The 24,321-nt window shown below is 38.4% G+C and overlaps 1 protein-coding gene across 9 annotated transcripts in view; it reads right to left on the minus strand.

The window, feature by feature from the left end:
* RBPJ (recombination signal binding protein for immunoglobulin kappa J region) overlaps positions 1 to 24,321 on the minus strand; it is a 220,043-nt gene that overhangs the window by 70,387 nt on the left and 125,335 nt on the right. Inside the window, exon 1 of one of the 9 annotated variants that reach the window (XM_040486447.1) lies at positions 16,311 to 16,334. The exons of the other annotated variants lie outside the window; for them this stretch is intronic. The gene's annotated coding sequence lies outside the window, so the exon portion shown is untranslated. Of the gene's footprint in view, positions 1 to 16,310; positions 16,335 to 24,321 lie in introns of those variants that run through there. 9 annotated transcript variants of the gene reach the window in all.

A 24,321-nucleotide genomic window follows, 5' to 3' on the forward strand; every position in this document is an offset into this window, starting at 1 on the left:
TGAATGGATACTATCTTTACAATATAGATAGAAATGCTAAAAGCATACATAAATATTAAATAAGAGTTTTCCAAACTTTGCTTACCATCACCAAAAATAGGTTTTTATACATAACCTGATACGTACTCAGAAATATTAACTGTATCCTATTCTGTCATGATTTAATTTAAATGCTAGTTGTAACCCAATAAATTAATTTCATGCCAACTAGCAGGTCACTTTCTAAATCACAGACTCTTAAATTCTCCTTTATTTCTGTCCTTCAACTTTATGTTTCTAAATAAAGGGCAAGAAAATTTACCCATTAAATCAAGAATCTAAGGTCAGAAAATACTCCAAAAAAGTTTTTGATCTGTCACATATTTTTGTTTCCTTCTTTTTTTACATTTAAATGACGAGAAATCTCAACAGAAAATTTAAGAGATCATTAAAAGGTGATACAGAAATTTGCCAGCTTTTAACATACGGAGGTAGAGTTACTCTTGAAGAAATTAAGTTTGGACGACAAAAGAACATAAAATTAAGAAAGTTATGAAAGAATACAGGTTGGTGCGTTTGGGGTTTAGGTGGACAACTGCATTCCCACAGGGTCTTTTCCTGATCCAGCTTCTTAGCTTCTCCTACCCATACAAATACAATGTACATTCTAGCCACAGTGGAACTTAGAGATTTCTCAGAACACACAATGGTGTTTCAGATCTCTGGACCTCTTCACATGACCCCCAAACTGCAGGGCAGTGTGTGAAATAGACTTTAACATCACAATGACAATATTAGAGTAAAGGAGAGTCTGGGTGGCTCAGAGTGTTAAGCATCCCAACTCTTGATTTCAGCTCAGGTCATATCTCAAGATCTTGAGATGGAGCCCCACATTGGGCTCTGCACTGAGAGTGTGGAGCTTGCTTGGGATTCTCTCTCTCCCTCTTTCTCTGCCCCTCCCTGACTCACGTGCTCTAAATAAACAAACATTACCAAATAAATAAATAAATAAATAAAGGAGACCAAAAAAAGAAAAAGAAAAAAAAGAAATAGGTGAGACCAGAAGTGAAAAACAAGTTTTTTTTTTTAATGTTTTCAGCGCCTACAACGTATGACATACTGAGCCAAGTTGGTATTTTTATATAAATCCTCACAAGCTTATTGTATATAAAAATATTTTGAGAAAACATGGTATACTGAGTTGATGAAGCAAAGTCTTTTAAATTTTGTAACATAATTTACAGGATGTGTTCTACAGACACTTGAATTTTAAACAATTTCTGTCAACCAAGTTTTGGAAACAATCTTGTTATAATGACAGAAAATTAACAACAGCTATTATCAAAAGTATGAAAACCACACATTCTAGGAATTTCAACTTTAGTTTTTGCCAATGCTAAAGAGGATTATATACCTAAAGTTAAACCTGAGTAATTTTCAAAGAATCTTTCCAAGAATCATAAACTATCATGATTCCCATCCTGATAATAAAACTGTATTTCCTTTTCCAATTAGGGATAAGAGAACATCAGAACCTATAGCTAAGAGGCTAAACTCAAGATCAACAAGGCTCAATAACTAAAAGACATTGTGATACAGCAATTCTGGAAGATGGAATATTCACCTAATTTTACTTTTGAGGAACTCCCAACTGGGAAAACTCTTTTCTTAAAACGTATATCCTAACCTTCGGTAACATTGATAAAAACTTCCATCAAAGTGGCTGAGGCTGCTGCTACTCTTAAAATAGTAAACACCCGGGGCACCTGGGTGCCTTAGTCGGTTGCGTGTCCGACTTCAGCTTAGGTCATCATCTCATAGTTCGTGAGTTTTGAGTCCCACATCAGGCTCTGTGCTGACAACTCAGAGCCTGGAGCCTGCTTTGGATTCTGTGTCTCCCTCTCTCTCTGCCCTCCCCCTGCTCACGCTCAGTCTCTCTCTCTCTCTCAAAAATGAATAAACTTAAAAGAAAAATTAAATAAACACCCAGAGTTCAACCATGATATGCCCCAATATTTCTGCTAGAATTCTAGATGACACAGTATATATACACAGGTATAATTTAAACATTAATTGCACACAGGCATGCGCGCGCGCGCGCGCACACACACACACACACACACACACACCCCTATCCTTTTTCAAATGGATCGGTGTTAGCAAGTTGTTACCTGTCCCAGAGACCAAAGCTAGGAGTGGGGGGAAAGTGGAGAGGGACATGAAAAACCAGTAGTTCAAAAGTGCTGAGTAAAGGATGTTAGGGAAGCAAAAGCAGTAGCAGCAAAGTAAATCAGCTCATAAACACTACTATACACTTATTCAAAACAAGCAAATCAACAGAAGCTTCTTTCCATTCTAGGACTTGGGAGGAAACTAAGAAATGCTAAAGAGCCTGAGTCAAATTTACCTCTACTTTCTTCGTACTTTTTATGTACGTACACATTTATGAGTTTATGGGTGAACTGAGCTTCTTATCTCCTTCAGCTTAGCTACTTAGGTCCCTTTTTCTTTAAAATAAAATGCAAATTTTGGTGACTTAAAAAGAGTGTGTTGTCATGAGTAACACAAGAATGTGCTGATCAAGTTCTGCAGTCGAGTCAGGAGTCACAGGTTAGACACTTACTGAACACGTGACATCTCACCCACACAATCTTGGTGGCTAATACCTGCACAAAACTGCAGTAATAATGCTTCTATATGAAAGCATTAAAAAACACTGCCTGCCTGTGGAGGCATAAACATTTACTGACTCTGGAAGCACAATTTGGGAATCAGTTACAACGTCTGCCAATGCCACAATTCTAGAATCAAAATAAAACACTTTCCTAGGAATGTTTTAATTTAATGTTCAAGAAGTACTTATGATTTAAGTTTGAAAAAATTTTCACACTTAATGTTTATTACAATTATGCAGGCGATGATCCAGTCTGTGGCCCTAACTCATCATGCCTTCAAGCATTCTCTCCTTTCTCTTGACAAATTCATTAGCTCAACAAATACTTGAACAACTACAACGTGGCAGCCGTTTTTAAGCACTAAGGATACTTGACTGCACAGATCACACCAAAATCCAGCACAGAGTTAACACTGTAATTAAGAATTCCATATGGTGGTAAATGCTATGGAGAGAAACAGAGAAGAAAAGGACAAGGAAGACAGGATACGGGGTGCAACTTTAACTAAACCCTCACTGAGGTCATATTTAGGCCAAGACCTGAAGAAGGTGGCGAAAGCGGCAGGGCCAGGACTCCTGAAGCAAGAGACCAGTGTGGCTGGGACACAGAGGCTGCAGGACAATGGATCAGACAAGCCACTGTGTGAGGGTGAGGGAGTATGGGTAGGGGTGCGCATGCACCTGTTCTTGGGGCCACCACAGATCACCAAGGCCTCAGCTTGTTACTCTAAATTTTGAGTCGAGGAAGATTAAGATCTAAGCCAAGGAAGATGAGCATGAGTCTGGCTGGTGAGCAGAGAAAGATGGTGAGACATAAAAGAAGAAGCAGAGACAAATCAGGCAGATACTTAACTATGGAGGTAAAGATGACGGAGCCTGACACCAGGGTGGAAGCAGTGGAAATGTCACACGTGACAAAAACTACAGGCATATTTTACATCTTTTTAGAGAGAAAGAAAGAGACAACACATGCTCATGTGAGTGGGAGAGGGGCAGGGGGGTGAGGAGAGAGGGGGAGAGAGGGGGAGGGGGGGAGAGAGAGAGAGAGAGAGAGAATGAATGAATGAATATCTTAAGCAGGTCCACACGGGGCTGGATCCCATGATCCTGGGATTGTGACCTGAGGCTCATTGGCCAACTGAGCCACCCAGGTGCCCCGGGCATATTTTAAAGACAAAACTAACAACATCTGCTGACACACTGGATGGCAGAGTTGGAGGGAAAAAGGAAGAGGCCAAGGGTGACTCCAAGGTTTCTTCTAGCCTAAAAAACCAAAGGATGGAGTGAGTTACTGAGCTGGGGAAGACCGCAGATTTGAGGGCGGTTTCAATAGTCTGATGTGGACATACGTAAACTGGATATGCTGAGATATTCTAATAGAGTTTAAAATTACAGTCTATCAGAACTTTCTGCCAAGGACAGGGAGATGTGACAAGTCATTAGTCTCTTTAGTTCCTTCTTGCAGTTGGATTAGAAAAAAAAAAAACTGATGAGGTAAAAGTATTCTTTATTAAACAAGTGTTCTGATAATCTTCATATTTTAATTATGCATCCTGGGCCATCTGCAATTGTCAGTATTAAATAAAAGATAAAGTGGCAAGAACATTTAAGAAAATGTCTAATAACAGAGACTAATTGCAGGGAGATAATCCATAGTCAAACACTGTAGATGTTAAACAATAAAGGCAATTTCAGCTAAGAACAGCAACCTATTATCGGATGCTCTCCAGCTACTAAAATACCTCAGTCTCAAACCCACAGATTAGAAATAATAAGTTTAACAGATAACACAGAGTGCTTTCCACATGCTAAGCATCTCATTTAAATTACCAATTATCTTCCATTAGCTTACCTGTTACAGTGGGACTGAAAGAAATTATTAAAGCTAAGAGCTGTCCTATAACTTTAGCCATCCTAGGAAGAACTAGTTTAAGTCTCCAGACACTCCTTTTAATCTGTTGTTTTCCTTTTCCATTTACCATCTTCATCTATATTTTGTATTCTCTTCATGCTTTTCAATTTTCCAATGCCAAATGCTATGCAAGTTTGACATGCAACAAACAGTATGTGTGGGTGTATGTGTTGATAGGAAAGGAACAGCAAGGAAAAGCATGTGTGAATGAGTTCCAAAACAACACATTTTTCTGAAATGGAACTACAATGAAATGTATTAATAAAAGTTATAATTCAGATGGTGGGCCTATAATTACAACTCTGCTACAGAGCAATGGACTGCAGAGAGCTAGGGAAGTAAATACATGTTTTCTAGAGAGCAATGAATAAAAAGAGCAAGGAACCTCCCTCATACACTTATTCTCACTTCTCTGTTCTCATTGTAATTTCAATTAGAAAATTATTATGACAGTCATCGAGATTCTGGAGGCAGTTTCACAATTAACAGGTAACACCTTCTCGGTGGCAGCTCATTCACCTCTCTTCTATGAAACCTGTGTCACTTAGGTTATTTCATCAGATGCAGGGACTATTTTATTTCATCTACCTAATAATTCAAAATTCTTTCAAAAACAGTTCCTCGGTTAAACAATAAGCAGGCTAGAACATCTAGTACAATACCTTCTCTGTGTTTTGGGCACTTCAAAGTGTACAAAATTTTGTACATATTGCCTAATCCTCACAATATTCCAATAATGATATTAAAAGCCTGCAGTCCTCTAAATCCAGTTTATGCTATACCTTGGATCATCACAGTGTCTGCCCACTGGTAGGATAAGCATTTGGGGTCATTTTTCCAATAGCCATAATATGCAGGAGTTGTAAAAAAGTGAGATCTTTTGTAATCATCTTTGTGGCAACAAACACTATTTTCTAGTAGTGGATGTACACAAGAGTACCCTGGTTGTACAGTTTTATGAAACTCAATTTTACTGTATTCACACTCTAATAAAACAAAATAAGACCTATCCCCTCCCCCCAAAAACCTCAACAAAAACAACTCAAGTGTCCACTGGCAGATGGATAGATTTTTTAAATGCATACGCACAAATGGAATACTATTTTGCCATTAAGAAGGAAAGAAATTCTGACGCACGCTATAAAATGGATGCTTGGAGACATTATGCTAAGTGAAATAAGCCAGTCACAGAAGGACAAATAATGTATGACTCTACTTACAGGAGGGACCTGAAGCAGTCAAATTCATAGAGACCAAAAAGCCGAATCATGGTTACCAATTTACTTACCAGGGCTCAGGGTAAGGTGGGAAGGAGACTTACTGTTTAATGGGCTTAGAGCTGCAGTTTAGGAAGACAGAAGTAGTTCTGGAGATAGACAATGGTGATGGTTGTACAACAACATGAATGTACTTAATGACAGTGAACTATACAATTAAAAATGGTTAAAATTTTAAAATTTATGTTACGTATATTTTACCACAATAAAAAAAACTGAACATACCTTATAGAAATATATCAGTGGATAGTAACTTATTTTATTCCTTATATTTTAATTTTTTTTTTCAACGTTTATTTATTTTGGGGACAGAGAGAGACAGAGCATGAATGGGGGAGGGGCAGAGAGAGAGGGAGACACGGAATCGGAAACAGGCTCCAGGCTCCGAGCCATCAGCCCAGAGCCTGACGCGGGGCTCGAACTCACGGACCGCGAGATCGTGACCTGGCTGAAGTCGGACGCTTAACCGACTGCGCCACCCAGGCGCCCCTATTCCTTATATTTTAATAAAAATTTCCCTTATTTTTCCTCAACCCTAGGTTTTTCCCAAACCTATTTCTCATTCTATTTTTGTTATCTTCATAAAAGGTGCCACCTAGGCACTCGGAGAGCCACAACATTCAATCTTTTACCTTCTCATCCTAAGCCACTAAGACTGATTTTAAATCTGCACCACTGCTCGAATCTGATTTTTTTCCTCTCGTTTCTAAGGACGCGACCTTCATTATTGCATATGATCACTGTAACAGCCTCATAGCCAATATCCCATCCTCAAAAATCTAGCCTTCATAGTTACTGCTCTTAAAATACAGCTCACATGAAAACCTTTTGAAAGGCTTCCATTGTCTACTCAAGTTTAAAGTTCTGAACAACACATTAAAAAATACTTTGTTATTTGGTCCAGCCTACGTTTCTGGACTCATCTTCCACAAGCCCTTCTTCCTTCCTATATTCTACATCAGATTCTATACTCCTTGTTTCCTCACCATACCAACTAGGCTCTCCTGCCTCCATGCTTTTACTCATGCTTCTTTATCGGTGCAGAATCCCCTTTGTTTCCATTCCCATTGAATTGTATTCACCAACTCTCATATACTGCTATAAATATGGGTGCGAGTAATATAAGCTTTTGGAGAACAATTTTGGCAGCATCTATCAAAACTATAAATGTGTATGTATCCTGGCAATTCCACTTCTAAGTATGTCCTGCAAAAATATTCATGCATATGTGCCACACAAAGATATTTACTACAGTGTTGTTCCTAAAAGAGAAATCTAATTGTACACCGAACGGGAAGTGGCTAAATAAATTCCATTACACCTATATTATGGTTATGGAATACCACACAGATTTAAAACAAGAGTGAAGTAATCCTAAATACATGCCAAGAAAAGAACTCAGGAATTACCATTACATTTTAAAAATAAACATAAGATAGGAATATGAGACCATCTGCCCTGAAGAAAACCCAAACTATATGTATGTACATTAAACGTGTAAGTACACAGAAAATTGTCTGGAGGAATATGTTCTAAATTTTTAACAGTGGTTACCTCTGAGGAAGAGAGCAGCATTGGAGACTTGTAAACTATCATAATAACGACATAGGAATATATTCTTGTATTAACTGTGTTACATTTCAATAGGTTACAAATAAGCAGGAAGCACCTACACAGACAGGTAAGACAGACTCTCCTGATCTATCTGGCCTGATTTAGCTCCTACTCTATTTAGCCAATGGTACCAAACTTAACCGAACAGCAGTGGCTATCTGGAGAAGCGCAGGCAGCCAACCTTGGCACAGATTAACCTTGGCTCTCACAGCTGTCAGTACCACACTCAGGTTCAGCTCTAGCAGAGTTGAGAAAACAGATGCATTCTCACTGGGCCACTACTCAGGCTGACTTTTCAACTGACTTTCTATTTTCTTCCAGTCAAAGAATGTTTGTAAACACTGGCACTCCTGGCTTTTGAATCAACTTAATCTGTCTCCAAAGAGAGCCACATCCCTACTGGGAGGGGCAGAGGACAGAGTCAGTACACAGGTATTCCTGCGCAAAATCTGCCTCCAGATTTCCAGAACTCATCTTCCTCTAGCATAATTTAAAAGTTTAAAAATAAGAAGAGGAGGAAGAAATCCTTTGAGTTTTGCTAAAACCCCCAGTCTGAATGAACTTCTTCTCCTGTACCTCAAGGTTCCTTGTGAAATGTCTCTATTGTAGGAGCCATTGTATTCTCCTGGCATCCTGCAGTTAGTTATGAGCAATGACAGATTCTGCACTACAGCCCAAACTACTGAGGACTAAACTTTAACTCATCTTTTACAAAACTGAAGGTGTTCAGAATTCTTGCCTGTACCAGGTGTTTAAGAAATGACTGTGAATAGAATTTGCTGAAAACATTTCAGTGCATGATACCAGACAGTTCGCAGATGGGATATTTTTAACTTCAGAAATAAAAATGTCAACAGGCAACATCAATTTTAAAAAGACTGAGCAGTAAGTTTTAAATGGAGCTCCATATCAACTTATCGGGCAAAATGAAAGCTTTGAGTTGGAAGAGAATATAAAACGTTCAATGGCATTTAAATGAAAAAAAGTCCATCCCTATTGTAACCTAAGGAAAAAAACCTGTTTGTAGCCCCTTCACGTCATAAGAGCCTAAATATAATCACAGCTTCTGCATATTCTGATTATTTTATCAGTTTACTATACAAATCTTTGCCAAAAAATGAAAATACAAATCTTATTTACTACATTTTATATATATCCTTTCCTTGTGACCTACATTTGATGATAAAAACACAATCCTGTCTTCTCTTATTTTATATTAAATAAAACTGATCAAGATGTAACAATTATTGGAAATGTTAAAACTTGCTGAAAATATTCCTTGGTAGTGGTACGTTAGGTCATGCTCTGAAGAATATTCTGAATTATAACAGCTAACATTTATTAGTAAACTTGGTGTGTAAAAAAGATTGTCTAGTATTATCTCATTTACTTACTCCCAACTCTGTGGGAAGTATAATAATTCCATTTTATAAATACAGAAATTGAGGCTTAAAGAAGTCAAGTAACTTGCAGAAAGTGACATTTCAATGGCAGAGCCAGAATTCAAAGTCTGGTCTGATTCCAAAACTAATACTCACCTGCCACTCACCATATGCAATTTTATAAATCCAATCAAAACAAAAATAAACTCTGTTCTGCTACAATGTATCTCCCTTTGCTGTGAATGACTTCTCAGGAGACTAGAAACAGGGAAATAAAGCCAGTATAAAAGGAAGTCATATTGACATTAACATGATTTTTCCCAGCATATTAATGTTTTAAGGCAACTGGAACAAGCTTTTTCACAATTAGAGAGAAAACCTTAGCAGAAGATGAATATTTTAAGGAAAAAACCCTGAAAAATCTACAAAAGTACTTTTCTTTCTTGTAAATAGTGGTTGATCTAGTGGCTTCAGGAATTGTTACTCTTTTGGCTAAATTAACCTATTTGGCAAAACAAAGCTGCCTGTGAAGATGAAGAAACTGCAAAACAATTCCACCTGTATTCAAACAATGGATTAACGAAGAAGGCTACACACCTCGTGATTCAATTTTTAATTTTAATGACTAGTCTCTCGGAAGCAATGCCCTTCTAGAACTTACAACTCCTACAACAGGGAGGAGGCTATAGCTCAACGTATAAGACTCCGAAGACTGATGGTAATACAAGGTACAAAAAGTGGGGTCTTTTGTTTTTTGTTTTTTACTAGAATTGCTACTGTTCTTAGTTAGTATTCAAGAGCAGAGTTCCATGGATCTTCAGTAGTCTGCCCCATCCATCCGTTTTGCCCCAATAAGCTTTATTACTTTCACGGCATGATTTTGCAGTCCAAGGTTTGTCAAGATATGTATGGCATCGTGGCAGAAACTCCTGTATGCGTTAGACAAAACAATTTCTATGAACCTTCTCATATATGGACTTACTAAAATGCCACGGAGAGTTTTTTGTTTGGTTTTGGTTTTTAAAAGCTGTGAGGTCAACTCCAATCCTACAGACAAAACAATGGATGTGTTAAAACTGCTACCATTAGGACAAAAATGCAGAGGTAGAGATTAATGCTACTTTGAATTTAAAACAATTAAAATGACTTTTTATTGATCTTTAATCAAAGATCAACAGTATCGCTATCATAAACAATATCAACTCATTGTGATCCCAAAGTAGACATGCAACAAACACAAACACGCATACACCAAAGCAGCTCTTGGCGTACTTCCCTTCTTAACTGGAGAAGCTGCTACTATAGCTTTCCTATTGAGCAACCGACTGTATAAACTAAGGCAGCAGGTTCCATCTAGCATATACATTAATTCCAAATATATAAACATACCATCAAAACAGAAAGCTCATAGAAAAAGATAAAAGTTTGTACAGAAAACAGGCCATATAAAGAAGTTACTCTGACAACCATAGTTGCCTTGAATCAATTGTTTATGTCACAGAGCATTCTCAAAAAAAAAGTTTAAGCGATGCCTGGAGACCTAAGTATGTGGTTAAATGGGTTCTGGTACTAATTCCAACATGGGGAGGGTATTTCCCACACCACCAAACAATTCTCTGGATACCAGCAGGATGTCCTACAACTCAGCTCAACTCTGACACTACCTGGAGACAGATTCCCCAGGTGAAGAGTTCAGTCCTAAAGACTGCCCCCACCCCCACTTCTGATGCTAGTTGCAAGCCCAGTTTATTACTTGTGCTTCTGACAGACCAGCTATAGACTGGAGGTTCCAAGGAGCTTCTTGGGTTTGATTAATTTGCAAGTTCTGCTCACAGAACTGAGGGAAACATTTCACTCACTAGATTTCCAGTTTAGTATAAAAGGATATAACGAAGGAACTGCCTTCCAGTTTAGTATAAAAGGATATAACTAAGGAACTGCCCAATGGAAGAGATGCACAGGGCAAGGTACTAAGATGGGCACAGAGCTTCCATGCCCTTTCCAGGCATTCACAACTCTCCCAAGTAAACAACTCCAAGTGTTCACCAACCTGGAAGTTCTCTGAACCCTGTCCTTTTGGGTTTTAGTGGAGGCTTTATTACAAAGTCATGATTTATTAAATCATTGGGCTTTGGTAATTGGTTCAACCTACAGAGGTGGTGGGGAGGGGCGAGGAATGAAAGTTCCATCCCTCTAATCACAAGGTTGGTTCCTTCCGGCAACCAGCCCCCATCCTAAGGGGCCTTCCAAAAGTCATCTCATTAACGTAAGAAGAGAAACCCTTATCACTCCCATCTCTTAGGAAATCCCAAGGGTTTTAGCAACTATGAACCATGCCCTGTGGATGAAGACCTATATGAAAAAGGCAGTGTGGTCATCTGAAAAACCAAATATATACTTCTCATAAATCACAATATCCCAGCAGTCAAATATTTATGTCTTTTTCCCACTGATCTTAACATTAGGCCTTCACACTGTCCTATTTCCCTACTTCTGTCTGAATAGCCTTAGTATTTATGTTTTTCCTAGGTCAGAGATTAATCTGTATAATGGTGCTATATTTATTGTTAAATCAACAGCATTAGCAGAAACGTTATGCACCTTAATAAAGCAAAAATTTTCAAGTAATTATTTAGGTAATCCAAATTAATGTATAAAACATGTTAACTCCTGTAAAGTTCCTCTCCTTTACAATTACATTTTGCTCAGGCAAATTAATTTGTTCATCATCCTTAACTATCAATTTAGAGTAAAACATGTTTCTTACCAACAGTTAGCCTGACATCTTTTAATCTGTCATCATGCAAATCCAGAAGCCACACTGTCTCTTTCACTAAAACTACCTTTTAGTATGATTTTTTTTTTTTTAAGTAAACTTGAACTCAGGACCCCCGAGATCAAGAGTCACAAGCTCAGGGCACCTGGATAGCATTGGGCTGCTGTCAGCATAGAAAACCCACTTCGGATCCTCTTACCGCCCCCCTCTTTCTGCCCCTTCCCCACTCATATGCTCTCTCAATAATAATAAATTTAAAAAAAATTTTTTTAATTACATAGTATAAGAAATTTGCCATATAGTTGGTAGTATAGATGGTTTTTTAATACGCCTTAGTTTACAGTCTTTTCTGACTTTTTAATGAAATGCAAAATTTTCTAAGAAAATATGTGAAAATATTCTCAATTGCAAATTCATTATACAGTTAAATATTTACTGAGTGTCTTTTACGTAACAAGCACTCTTCCAGGTGCAAGTGATAGAGCAATGAACAAAAAGACAAAGTATCTTCAGGAGGGAGCTTTTTTGACTTTAATAAAAAGCATTTTACAGAAAACCAGTGAGAGCATTATCTGCTGTGAGCATGGCTGCTTTAATCAAAATAAAAGCAGATTCCTGTAAAAAGCGTACTGAAATCCCATCACACAAGAACTTTCATTTTATCTTTCATTAGCAAGTGACAACAGGATGACAGAAAGGCACAAAGTACTGCCAGATGCTATGGATGTGGCTAGTTTTGTAAAACATTGTATCTTCATGAGATAAGAAGTAACCAGGAAAATCTTTGCTCTCTAACTAGTGGCAAAGCACTTCAAAGGGCTGTGAAACAAGACAGTTACTCTTTTTCTTATACAAAAATGTACTGAAATTGATCAGTTTCCTTGTGAAGACAGGCAGCTTCCTGTAGTATGCTATCTACAAGTTATTTTTGTAAAATTAAAATCACTTAAGGTAAACAATGGCTTTTGAGCTAAGAAAAATCACTTGATGTGTATAGAAATAAAATGAACTTGAATCTAGCCCTTTGAATGACCCTATCACAAAAAATTAACCAACATTTTAAAAAATTAATGAAGTATATATTATGTACACTTTACCACAATTTAAAAAATAGCAAAGTGGTCTTTAAATACAATGCCACCACTAAAAAACATGTGCAAAGATTAAAAAAAAAATTTTTTTTTCCATTCTATTAAAGTATCTTTAAAACTTTACTTCATTTTTATCACAGTATTTTTCAACATTTCAAATTTCCGTACATATTTTGCTGTGTTTATTATTAAAGTACAACAGTTCAGCGTAATTGAATACATCATCACGTACACTGTGGTACATGTTAACTTTCTATGGATACAGGTGAGCGATCAGAAGTCTAGAAACTGTGGCTCAGCACACAGTACAAAACGAACTGCTGCACGTGTTGCACAGCTTTTGCAGTGTGTGCGGATCAAGATCCCAAAGACACGCAACCTTCTCTGGCTTCACAGGAAATGAAAACCACCACTTCACATAATCAGAGAGACACCAAGCAAAAAATATTAAAGAACCAAGCATAAGCGCCACCTCTTCAGGAGGAAAAAAAAGAATCTCAATCTTAACTCGAGACAGTGCACGTGAAAAGACTGAGGAGTTAACAGAATCAAATTCGTTAACTTCCTCACAGTCACAGCATTACTGAATGTGCGCCCGCCTCCCCAACAAAAACCCTTTGTAAAAAGCACCAACAGAGTTTTCAATCTAAGTTTCATCCTCTTCCCTCTCTGTGTTCCTTCCAATCGGCAGCTAAACAAGTCCAGCCTACTTCACTTTCAAAAGCTCCATCACAACACACACAGCGTCCCTCACACCAAGTTCACAGCCGTCACTCCTGAAAGAGTTGTCTCCGTGCCCTCACCCATGACAATCCCCAGTACAGACCCCACTGCACTGAAACTGTTCTGGTCAAGGTCTTTGAAGTCTTACATCTGGTGAACACTTGGATTTACAGCATTTGCCCTCTTTCCAATTTGACACAAGTGACTAGTTTCCCTCCTTCTGAAAGTACTCTTTTCATTTTTGTGACATTAGACTGCCCAGGTTTCTGTCTCTTGCATTAGTTTCCTTTCACTGGTTTCTACATCTCTACTGATTCCTTAAATGTTGGTGCTCACCAGCAGTTCATCCCTGCTTAATGCCAACTCCCAAGGAACGTTGTGCCCACGCCCAAGGTTATAATTACCATCTAACAGCCTTCAGGTGTGTATCTCCAACCTGGACCTCTCTCCTGAGCTCCAGGAACCACAGACATAACACATATACATACCTGGCCACCAGATGTCCTCATCTGGCTCTCCTACAAGGGCCTCAAACTAAACACACTCAAAAACAGAAACTTCTCCCCCTCAACACTAACTCAACTCCTCTACTGTGCCATTTATCTCTGTGCCATCCCATCTAACAAACGGCACCACTACCCTGTCTCTGACAAGTATAAAGCACCAGAATTTTTTTCCTTGACAAATTTTTGATAGCTCCAAAGTTGAGATCTACCATAACTGTATCTACTCTTACTACTTGCCCCAACCAGTTCCATTAAAGATGGAAAGCCCAGCCCTATCTTTCCAAAAGGCAACCTGTCTTCACCAATCTCCAAAATGTCAGTGGCTTTCAGATGCCAATAAGAAATGACTTCAAAGCAAACAAACAAACATTTATTGCTATTGAGTAAATATAGCCTACAAATGCAAAGTTCTTAGAATCTTAATAGTTGACTATGGTTTTGAAATTTCAGGAGCATAAGCATACATGCAAATCTCCAATACACGTGTGCAAGAGTTTTTAAATTTCCAAACAGAAAGAAAACAGACGTGTTAAAAAGGGATAAGATAATCCCATTAGTAACAAGTAAAAATGTCCACAAAAGCTTCACATTAGAGCTGAAAAAAGATGTGATCTTGTAATTGTAAGCCCCTGCATCATTGTATCCTCTGGAAATCTTCCTCATACACAATGGAAACCTATCCTTAATCCTAACAGAAACTATCAATGCCTCAAAGCACTGGATGGGCTGATCATCTGACCAGACAGAAATGAAAACAGCACACTAATGTCAGAGCTAATGAAAGTCAAAAAGTGGAAGAGGTAGCTAAGGAATCCCTGACAGGACAGCTGAGGCATTACTAGCCACTACCGATTGCTCTAACACAAACAGATTACCTTCCCCAGGAGCGTGGGAACTATATACACTTCCAACTTTTACAAGTTCTCAAATTCACTAAGTCATTTTATCATCTACATCATATTCTATTACCAGGTGTGATCTTTCAAAAGGTGTGATTAGGAAATCATCCAACATAAACATCAACCTCAATAGGCACTGTTAGGGACTAGAGCTAGGAAAGCCATCTGTTCGATGGAAAGAATATTTCTACTTCCCTAGTGATTACAGCTATCAGTGACAACTGTGAAATCCCAAGAGAAGACATTTTAACTGCCTTAAAACTAATTATTCATATAAAACTGGCCAAGAAATTAAATGTTACACAGAGGGCTCTCTAACCCCCTAATATGTTTTGGCTAATTATTCCATTGGTAGTCTACATCTGCTCTGCTAAAACTTGGTTATGAATCAGAGGTAACTCACCGAAAATGCTTTTATAGCTACAAGTGACTATAGATAGTAACTACAATTCACAAAAATTGTTATTTTTCAATGGGCATAAAATCCTCTTGGAAACATGTCCCATACAATAAAGAGATTACTGTCAAAATTTACAATTTACTACTAGGAGGAATGAGACTAAATTTAACAAAAAAAAAAAAAGTCAATTTTAACAACTTATTTTTTTATATCTTCAATACTCAACAATTTATGATGAAGAAGCATGTTAAGTACTGTCTACAAAAGCAAAGTGAATCTGGGGCGCCTGGTGGCTCAGTCAGTTAAGCATCCATCTTCGGTGCAGAGCACGTTCTCACAGTTCGTGGGTTGGACCCCTGCATCGGGCTCTGTGCAGACAGTGGAGAGCCTGCTTCAGATTCTGTCTCTCCCTCTCTCCCCCTCCCTCACTGGTGTTCTCTTTCTCTCTCTCTCTCAAAAATAAGTAAACATTTGAAAAAAAAAGTAAAGTGAATCTATTATGATGATTTAAATACATAAATACAGACATTTGCAATTCTATATTCTAAGACATTCAGAAATACTGGTCATAATTCCACATACACAGTGGTGGGGTTTTTTTGGCCATGGATCCTCATTTGTTCCAACTATCACTTTTCCACCCTTCCTTTTTTTTAAAAAGACATTTTCTAGAATTCTTTTGAGAAATATATCTCCTAGATATTTTGATAGAAAAAAACCACAGCTCCTCAATATTCCTTGTAGCTCAGCTCTAGATGTGGTATTTCGTATCTTGGAGTAAAACTACTTTTAGTAACTTAGAGTTAACTATTTGAACCTGTTCAATAACATGTTAAAACCATATGCTTTTGAAATAAAAATGAATAAATGCGCTGTACCTAAAACTATTGATATGCATGAGCTAATCATACCAAATAGAAAATATTTAGGTCCAAACAGCCCAACACTTAATAGTTTTAGACAGCAGACACAGGTTAAGTATCATTCACAAGGGCTATTATACACAGTAGTTGCTGAGAGTAAAAATATTCGATGACAGAAACTAGGTCCACAGAACACCGTAGTATTACAATTTACCTTTACATATATCCAAATAATACATATAGAGAAAGAATCATCAAAGAGGTCAAGCAAAATATTCCAAATTCCTTCAGCCACAGGAAAGAGCAGTAGCAGAAATGACTCCAAAGATTACCAGAACAGAAACACTTTCTCAGTCTGTACTATCCTAACTCACTCCCCTCAAAACACATTTACCCTTAGGGATTCACAAATAACAAACACAGAATTCATTTCAACTGTGGCTACAATTTGTGAGCAGCCTTTCATTGCTCCATAAAGGCTCATCATTGTAGATGCTCATCAGTTTTTAAGCCACATCCACAGCTGCTGTCTTAGAAAAACAACATTTGCAGCAAAAACTTTAAAATTACATTTATAAAACAGTCTGACATAAAACAAAATCAAAAGTACTCCAGTGTAATACAAAAAAAAACAAACGTATCTAGAGCACCAAAAACACGTGACTCAAGTCATTCTTAATGGTACTACCTTTCATTTACACAGTATAAGAATTATTTTCTAAGTTCTCTGACACGTATAATATCCTGTTTAACTTACAGCCTAAATCACAGGTATTATTCACACACACAAACAAAAGGGGAAGCAGAGCATCAAATTAGTTAGTAGTAGTGAAAAGAATGTGTTTCATGACCTTCAGCCTGTGTTCTTTCCACAACCTTTCTTCCAAAATCATACACTGAAATGCAGAGACCAAAATCCCACATAAACCAAATTCCTGTTGAACTTCATCCTCCTGCCTCAGATCTTCACTCTGGCTGGAGTTAGGGAAGGGGCTCTTCTATTCAGTGAGCACACCCAATCCTGTAGATGGAGGACTAAAGGTTATTAATCTCAAATTTGAGGAGGAGGGTGTGGAGAGGAAGAGTGCCCAGTAGCATCATCACATACTAGATTCCACAATCCTTAGTGACAGGAGTCTGAATTTCAACTCTTCCACCAACTAGCAGGTAAACCTGGGTTAAATTTGTATCAAACACGACTGCTACTTTCCCCATCAGACAATGGCAAAAGCTAAATTTAACAACAGATCTCAAGGCTACTGAGCATCACATTCAGATAACAGATTACATTTAAAACACATCAGATGAATCTGTATTAATACCAGGAAGCCCCTTAGGGATGCCTGGGTGGTTCAGTTGGTTAAGCATCCAACTCTTGATTTGGGCTCAGGTCATGATCTCACAGGAGTGAGATCAAGCCCCGCCATCAGGTTCCGCACTGGGAGTAGAACCTGCTTAAATTCTCCCTCTCTCTTTCTCTCCCCCTACCCTGCTTGCATGTTCTCTCCCTCAAAATACATAAATATTTTTTAAAAACCTTGATAACATACGGTAGTAGAAGTAGGGTTTTAAATCAGTGAGAAAACGACAGAGCATTCAAAAAGTGATGTTGCTAGAACACTTCATCGGTTCGTTCATTCAACAAATACTTACTGAGTACCTTCTATGTACCGAGCACTCTATTTTAGTAGGGCAGAGAAACACAAAATCAAAAGGCAAATAATACATAGTTAGAAATTGATATATGCGAGTGAGAAAAATAAAACAGGAAGGAGTACAGAGTGTGGGATAAAAAGCAGGATAAATGTGGTAAAATGAGAACGTACTAGAGACCAAGAAAAAGGTGCCAGCAAGGTGGAAAACCAAGAGTGTGGTATCCTACAAGCCAAATGAAAAAAAAAAAAATGTGTGAGCAAGAAAGGAGTGATCTAAGATATCAAATGTTCATCAACTCAGATAACATCTGAAAAAACTGACCACTACAATAACCTGCAGGGTAACTGGTAACTGGAGAGGAGCAGGTTTGCTGGAGTGGTGGAGATAAAAGCCTGGCTGAAGTTGCTTTAGGGAGAATGAAGAGTAACTGGAGATAGAAGAACTCTCCACAGGAAGTTTGTTGCAAAGGGCAAAAGAGAAATAGAGGACTAAAGCAGAGTCCAGAGAAATAACAGCATGTTTGTATACTGTCAAGCATGTTTCAGCAGAAAGGTAAAAACTGAGACCAGAGACAGGGGAAGCTAGCTGGCTATCCAATGTTCTGGAGTAGCCGAGAAGAGATGGGATCTTGTGCGCAAAGAGAGGGCTTGCCCTTCCTTTAAGAGTTCTCACAGTGTTTTACAAACTCCAACTGGCACCAGAACCACCTGGAGGGGAACAGACTGCTGGACTCCTCACCTCCAGAGCTTCAGACATAGGAGGTCTGGGGTAGAGTGTGAAAGAATGTGCATTTCTTACAAGTTCCCAGATTATCCCATTGCTGCTGGTCCAAAGACCTCATTTTAAGAGCCACAACCCTTTAAAACAGAAGACAGAAAAAAATGAGTATATGAAAACAAGGCTGTACATTTGGTTATACATTTGGAAAAAATAAGGTCAGCCTCTACATCACGTAACACAGCAAAAAAACCAACCAACCAACCAACCAAACTAAAACGTCCCAGAAAGGTTAAAGGGATAAATCATTTCTTAAACTGTAAAAGGGCATTTATAAGAAAAACATAAGAATGCCTTCATAATCTTAGGGGTGAGGAAGACAAGCAAAACACAAAGCAAAAGGACAAACTACAAACTGGATTACGTAAAAATTTTTAAACCATTTAAGACAATAAGTAAAATTGAATGACAAATGGAAATCTGTGACAAAATACTTTACATAAAGTTGACAGAAAGTATCATCTAAAAAATAAAAACTTGTTACACAAAATAAGAAAAAGACACATTCCGTAAGAATACAGTTATAGTCATATCTAACTTTGACAAAATCTAGATTTAGTCAAATCTAATTTCGAGAACACAGATTTATTTTTAAAGTAATCTCTAACAGAGAGTAATCTAATACTTTATTTGAAGTAATAATCTAATATAATCCCCTTTTCCTTAAAGCCTTTGTTAGACTTCTCTCTGGGATTGCTTGCCACCTTCCAAGGGGCTTGAAGCTTTCAGGTGATTACCATTTAGGTAGAGAAACAAAAGCTCTATCAATACAGAAGGTACAGTAAATGGCAGAGGCAGAAGTAAAGCTGTGTGAACTTGAATTAAATTACTAAATTCCTGACCCTCAGACTTATCTATAAAATGGAGATACCATCTCCCTCACAACGTAGTTGAGGACTCAGCAGATATTCAACAAAATGTCAACTCCCTAAAACTTCTTAATGTTTGCTAAACTATTGACACGTAATAAACAGAATGTCAGCATTTCCACTTTAAAAGAAAAAGTTGAAAACTATACTCCCAGTTGTTCACAGTAGTTAATTTCCTGGTGGAAGACTACCATGGCTGACTTTCCATGACATATTTAAATAACTTTTGAATTTCTTATATGAGTGATTTTTCCAACACAAAAAATAATCAAGGTAACTGTTTACAGATGACATTAATTAACCCTTAAGAAAAACTTCCACATCAACAGTCACTTCCTTGAAATAATTAGAAAAACAAGCTAAAATGAGATGAAAAAATAAATCAACTGCACATCTAAGCCTCCATGTTAATTTCAATCCTAATGTAACTCAAGATATTTAATTGACCAACTGACAACTTTCAGGAATTGCACCCTGGAAACTAGGCTTATGTCAGTGATATGTATCGTCTAGGTAAAATCCTATATGGAAAAGTATTTCCCCTATATTGGGGTGGGGGGGAAGGCCAGGATGAAAACTTCCTAAAACTTCTTAATGTTTGCTAAACTATTGACTTTGACTATTGACTTTGACTATTGTTTATCAATAATTAGGAAAGAATCTGAAAGCTACAGCTACCAAGTTCGTTTTTTAAACATTATAATAGTGAACTGGCAACTCCCACTAATTCAGTGCGATCCATTTAATCAAATAATGGCACTCATTATAAGCTGTAAGTAAATTACTAAAACTATCACTACTACCTCTGGAATGCTGAAATGGATTTAATTCACTTCTTTGACATTTGAATAAGCACAGATGACAGATACAACACACTTAATGAATTCCACAGTCAAGAGAATGATACTGCCTTGAAATACGCACTAGAAAACTCACGGTATGAAAATCATCAGGCTAACAAATGAGCCTATCTTTCACTATAAAATTTCAAGTTGTGGCCTCCTTCCCTATATGACCATCTTCTTTTTCTCAATCTCCTCTTCTGTCCTTCCATTTTCTCTAACAGCGGCTTTGGAAACAACCAGCTGCAATTTAGTGCAAGTGGCAGAACTAAGATGCTAGAGGAGAGAGGCAAGAGGCAAGAGGCAGAGGCTGGGCTGAGCCAGGGGTAACTGAACCAAGACAGTTCTTGAGGAGGGATGGCTAAAGCACACTGGGTGAGAAGTGTGCATAGAGAAGAAATGTGTTCTAAAAGAGGCCACCCAGGTCAGTCAGAAATACAAGATAAAGAACACAAGCAGCATCAAGAAGGAAGACAGCAGAGGAGGTAAGAACGGCAGGCTCAGAGCTGACCATTTATTTTGTTTTGTTTATTTCTGAGAGAGTGCAAGCAGGGGAGGAGCAGAGAGAGGAGGACAGAAGATCTGAAGCAGACTCTGTCTGAGCTGACATCACAGTGTCCCATGTGGGGTTCAAACTCCCGAACTGCGGGATCATGATCTAAGTCAGAGTCAGAGCCACCCAGGTGCCCCAGAGCTGACCGTTTATTAAGCAACACTGGCAGTATCACTCCAACCAGGCTCGGAGATGAGAGATTTGTATTCTTTTTTTTTTTTTTTTTTTTTTTTTTTTTTATGTTTATTTATTTTTGGTGGGGAGAGAGACAGAGCATGAACGGGGGGGGGGCAGAGAGAGAGGGAGACACAGAATCAGAAACAGGCTCCAGGCTCTGAGCCATCAGCCCAGAGCCTGACGCGGGGCTCGAACTCACGGACCGCGAGATCGTGACCTGGCTGAAGTCGGACGCTTAACGGACTGCGCCACCCAGGCGCCCTGAGATTTGTATTCTTGGTCGAAGACCGCGCTCACAGAAAGAAAAAGAAAGCAAAGTGCATGTAACATTAAAAGGTAGCTGAATGCGGATGCCTGGGTGGCTCAGTCAGTTGAGCATCCAACTCTGGCTCAGGTCATGATCTCACGGTTCTTGAGTTCAAGCCCCGTGTCAGGCTCCATGCTGACAGCTCCGAGCCTGGAGCCTGCTTGGGATTCTGTGTCTCGGTCCCTCTCTGCCCCTCCCCCACTTGCACGCTTGCTCACGCGCTCTCTCTCTCTCTCTAAAATAAACATTAATTTTTTTTTTAAAGTTAAGTTAAAATATTTTTTTTTAAAAACGGAGCTGAGTGGTATAAATTGAAGACAGTAAAAGACCAGCACAAGTCTCTCCCCAAAAAGCATGCTAGAACTAGTCTCAGCTCATTCATTGAACGTGTCTCAGCCATTAGCCAACTGGAAATTATTCAGTCCATCTGTGCCTACGTTTAAATGAGTGGTGACTTTAGAACATATGATTAGCAAGATCTTTTCCAGCTCTGAAGTTTCCTGAATGGCATGGATTTAATAATCTGTAACATTTGTGACACAAGATATAATTACATTCTATGGTATGTTACAGGGAGAATATAATATACCAAAATATAAATAAGAATACAGAATCACAGTCTAGTATCCTTACAAACCACACTTCATCATCTTTCATTAAGTCCAATAAGAAGCAAATTCCCAGTCTCCTCCTTTAACCTTAGAAACTACAGCCTAAACTCTAACCACCAGGCTTCACTGTCAATACATTTGGAGATGGAGAGTTTGGTCACTTGTGGCATTTCACTGAGCCTCTCCTTTCAGCTTTTTTCTAGAGGACATGTTGAAATGGCATTATGCTTTTTCTATTTTTCAACACTATGGGTTTTCAGTTTCCTAATGTTTCGTATTCTACTTCAAAAAGTATGGTCCAGAAATGGCAGAAAGCTGAACATAATCCAGGAGGTCAAGTTCCTCCACGGGTTTTTCAAAGACCAACTATGCTGAATGTCAGCCTTATTATCACTTAGACTAAGTGCCACCTAGTGGCAAGCGTTATATATAATTAAATCCATTCAAGTCCTATTCATCCAGCACGTAACATTCTAGCTGATAACAGCTATACCATAATTATACAAGATAAGTAAAATATTGATCCTGTCTTTATGGAGCTAGCTGACAAATCAGAGAGAGAGGGAGGGATACTCGAAACAGATCTATTCATGTAACGCAGAAAGATGTTAAATGTTACCAAAGTATACAAAATTGTTACAGAAACAGGCAAAAGTAAGTATTCAGCAGTTGTTTAAAAGCTAAAGGAAACAAAACACTATCAGGCAGATTCTCCTGTACCTGCTTACATCACTCAGACTTTCCTACTTCCAGTTGCTTTACCCAAGTTTCAATCATTCCATTTTTTCCTCCCCACTCTCCTTTCCACCCTTGCCCACTCTGCATCTTATCCTTTAAATTCTCCAGAGAGGGGGAAGAGAAGGACGTATTTATTGAGTCCACCTACTACTCCCAGAACTGAGCTAGGCATTTTATATCCCATATCTCATTTAATCTTCACGACAATACCATGAAGTATTATCTTCTCCGATTTTTCAGACAACAGCAAGACAGATTAAGTGAATGCTCATAGCCATAGATCTACAGTGCACGGATTCCAAAGCTTCCTATACCATCCTGTCTCAGAAAGAGCTGCTTTGTTCTTTCCACTGATAAGCCTACTACCATCAAGATCAGACCCTGATTATATTTCTCTTTTGGTCTCCATCCATCCCATTCTATTCTACAGATTACACCCAGCCACACCTCTTCAAAAATGTTCAAGCCTTCCTGCCCCCATCCCTGATTGATATCCAAATCCTTAACTTAGCACTCAAGGTCCTCCAAGAAGACCCAAACACTCCAGTTCGATTTCCTAACACCCCCCCATCAACTCTCACCTTTTCTATGAACTCTCCTCCAATTAAGATAATCATTCACACCTCTGTGTTCCCACCATTATACATGTTACAGTACTTATAATTTCCCTTATTATAACTCTCTGTTTGCTTTCCACTAAATCGTAAGCTTCACCGGACAACTTCTTTTTAAGACCAATACATGGCAGTCATACCTATTACGTGCTCAACAACTGTTTAAAACATTATTTCTGCAGTTACACTGAAGAACCACCAAAGCGTGGTTACACTCATTTCCCTGAACCACCCTCCCCACCCCTTCATGACGGGGAACCTCAATGTTTCCACTTCCTCCAGTTGGTGTATGGATCAGGAGCTTTGTACAGAACTATATAATTTTTTGAGCGAAAAATTTTCTCAGACTCAAACCAAAAGTTAAATGAATTGAAAAAGTATGCTGGAAACTGTGGAAATAATAAAAAGTTCAGTGGTTGCCAGGAGTTAGGGTTGGGGAGGGAATGAGGAGGCAGAACACAGAGGATTTTTAGGGTAATGAAACTACTGTAGGATACCACACCGGGAGATACATTTATATTTGTTCAAACCCAAAGAAGTTTAAGGTAAACTACAGACACAGATAATAACGTGTTGATGTAAGTTTTTTTTTAATGTTTATTTTTTGAGAAAGAAACAGAGACAGAGAGTGAGCGGAGGAGGGGCAGAAGAGAGAGAGAGGGAGACAGACTCTGAAGCAGGCTCCATGCTCCAAGCTGTCAGCACAGAGCCCAACACGGGGTTTGAACTCACGAAACATGAGATCATGAACTGAGCCAAAGTCGGACGCTCAACCAACGGAGCCACCCAGGTGCCCCGTAAGTTTATCAATCACAACAAATCTACCACTATGCTGGGGGGTGTTGATAATGAGGGAGGCTATTTATGTACAGGGGCAGGGAGAACATGGGTTGTTATCTCTGTACCTTCCCCTCAATATTGCTGTGAACCTAAAACTGCTCTAAAAAATAAGGTCCATAAAAAAAATAAAATAAAAACAAGGTATGCTAGCAAAATAAGATCTTAGTGGGTCTGCAGTTTTCCAATGAGGGAAAAAATACCCTTCCTTCAATTATGCAAACCAGCCTAAAGCTACTATGTT

This window comes from Herpailurus yagouaroundi, unplaced genomic scaffold, assembly GCF_014898765.1.
Source record: "Herpailurus yagouaroundi ecotype Mexico unplaced genomic scaffold, PumYag 28, whole genome shotgun sequence".
NCBI lineage: Eukaryota > Metazoa > Chordata > Mammalia > Carnivora > Felidae > Herpailurus > Herpailurus yagouaroundi.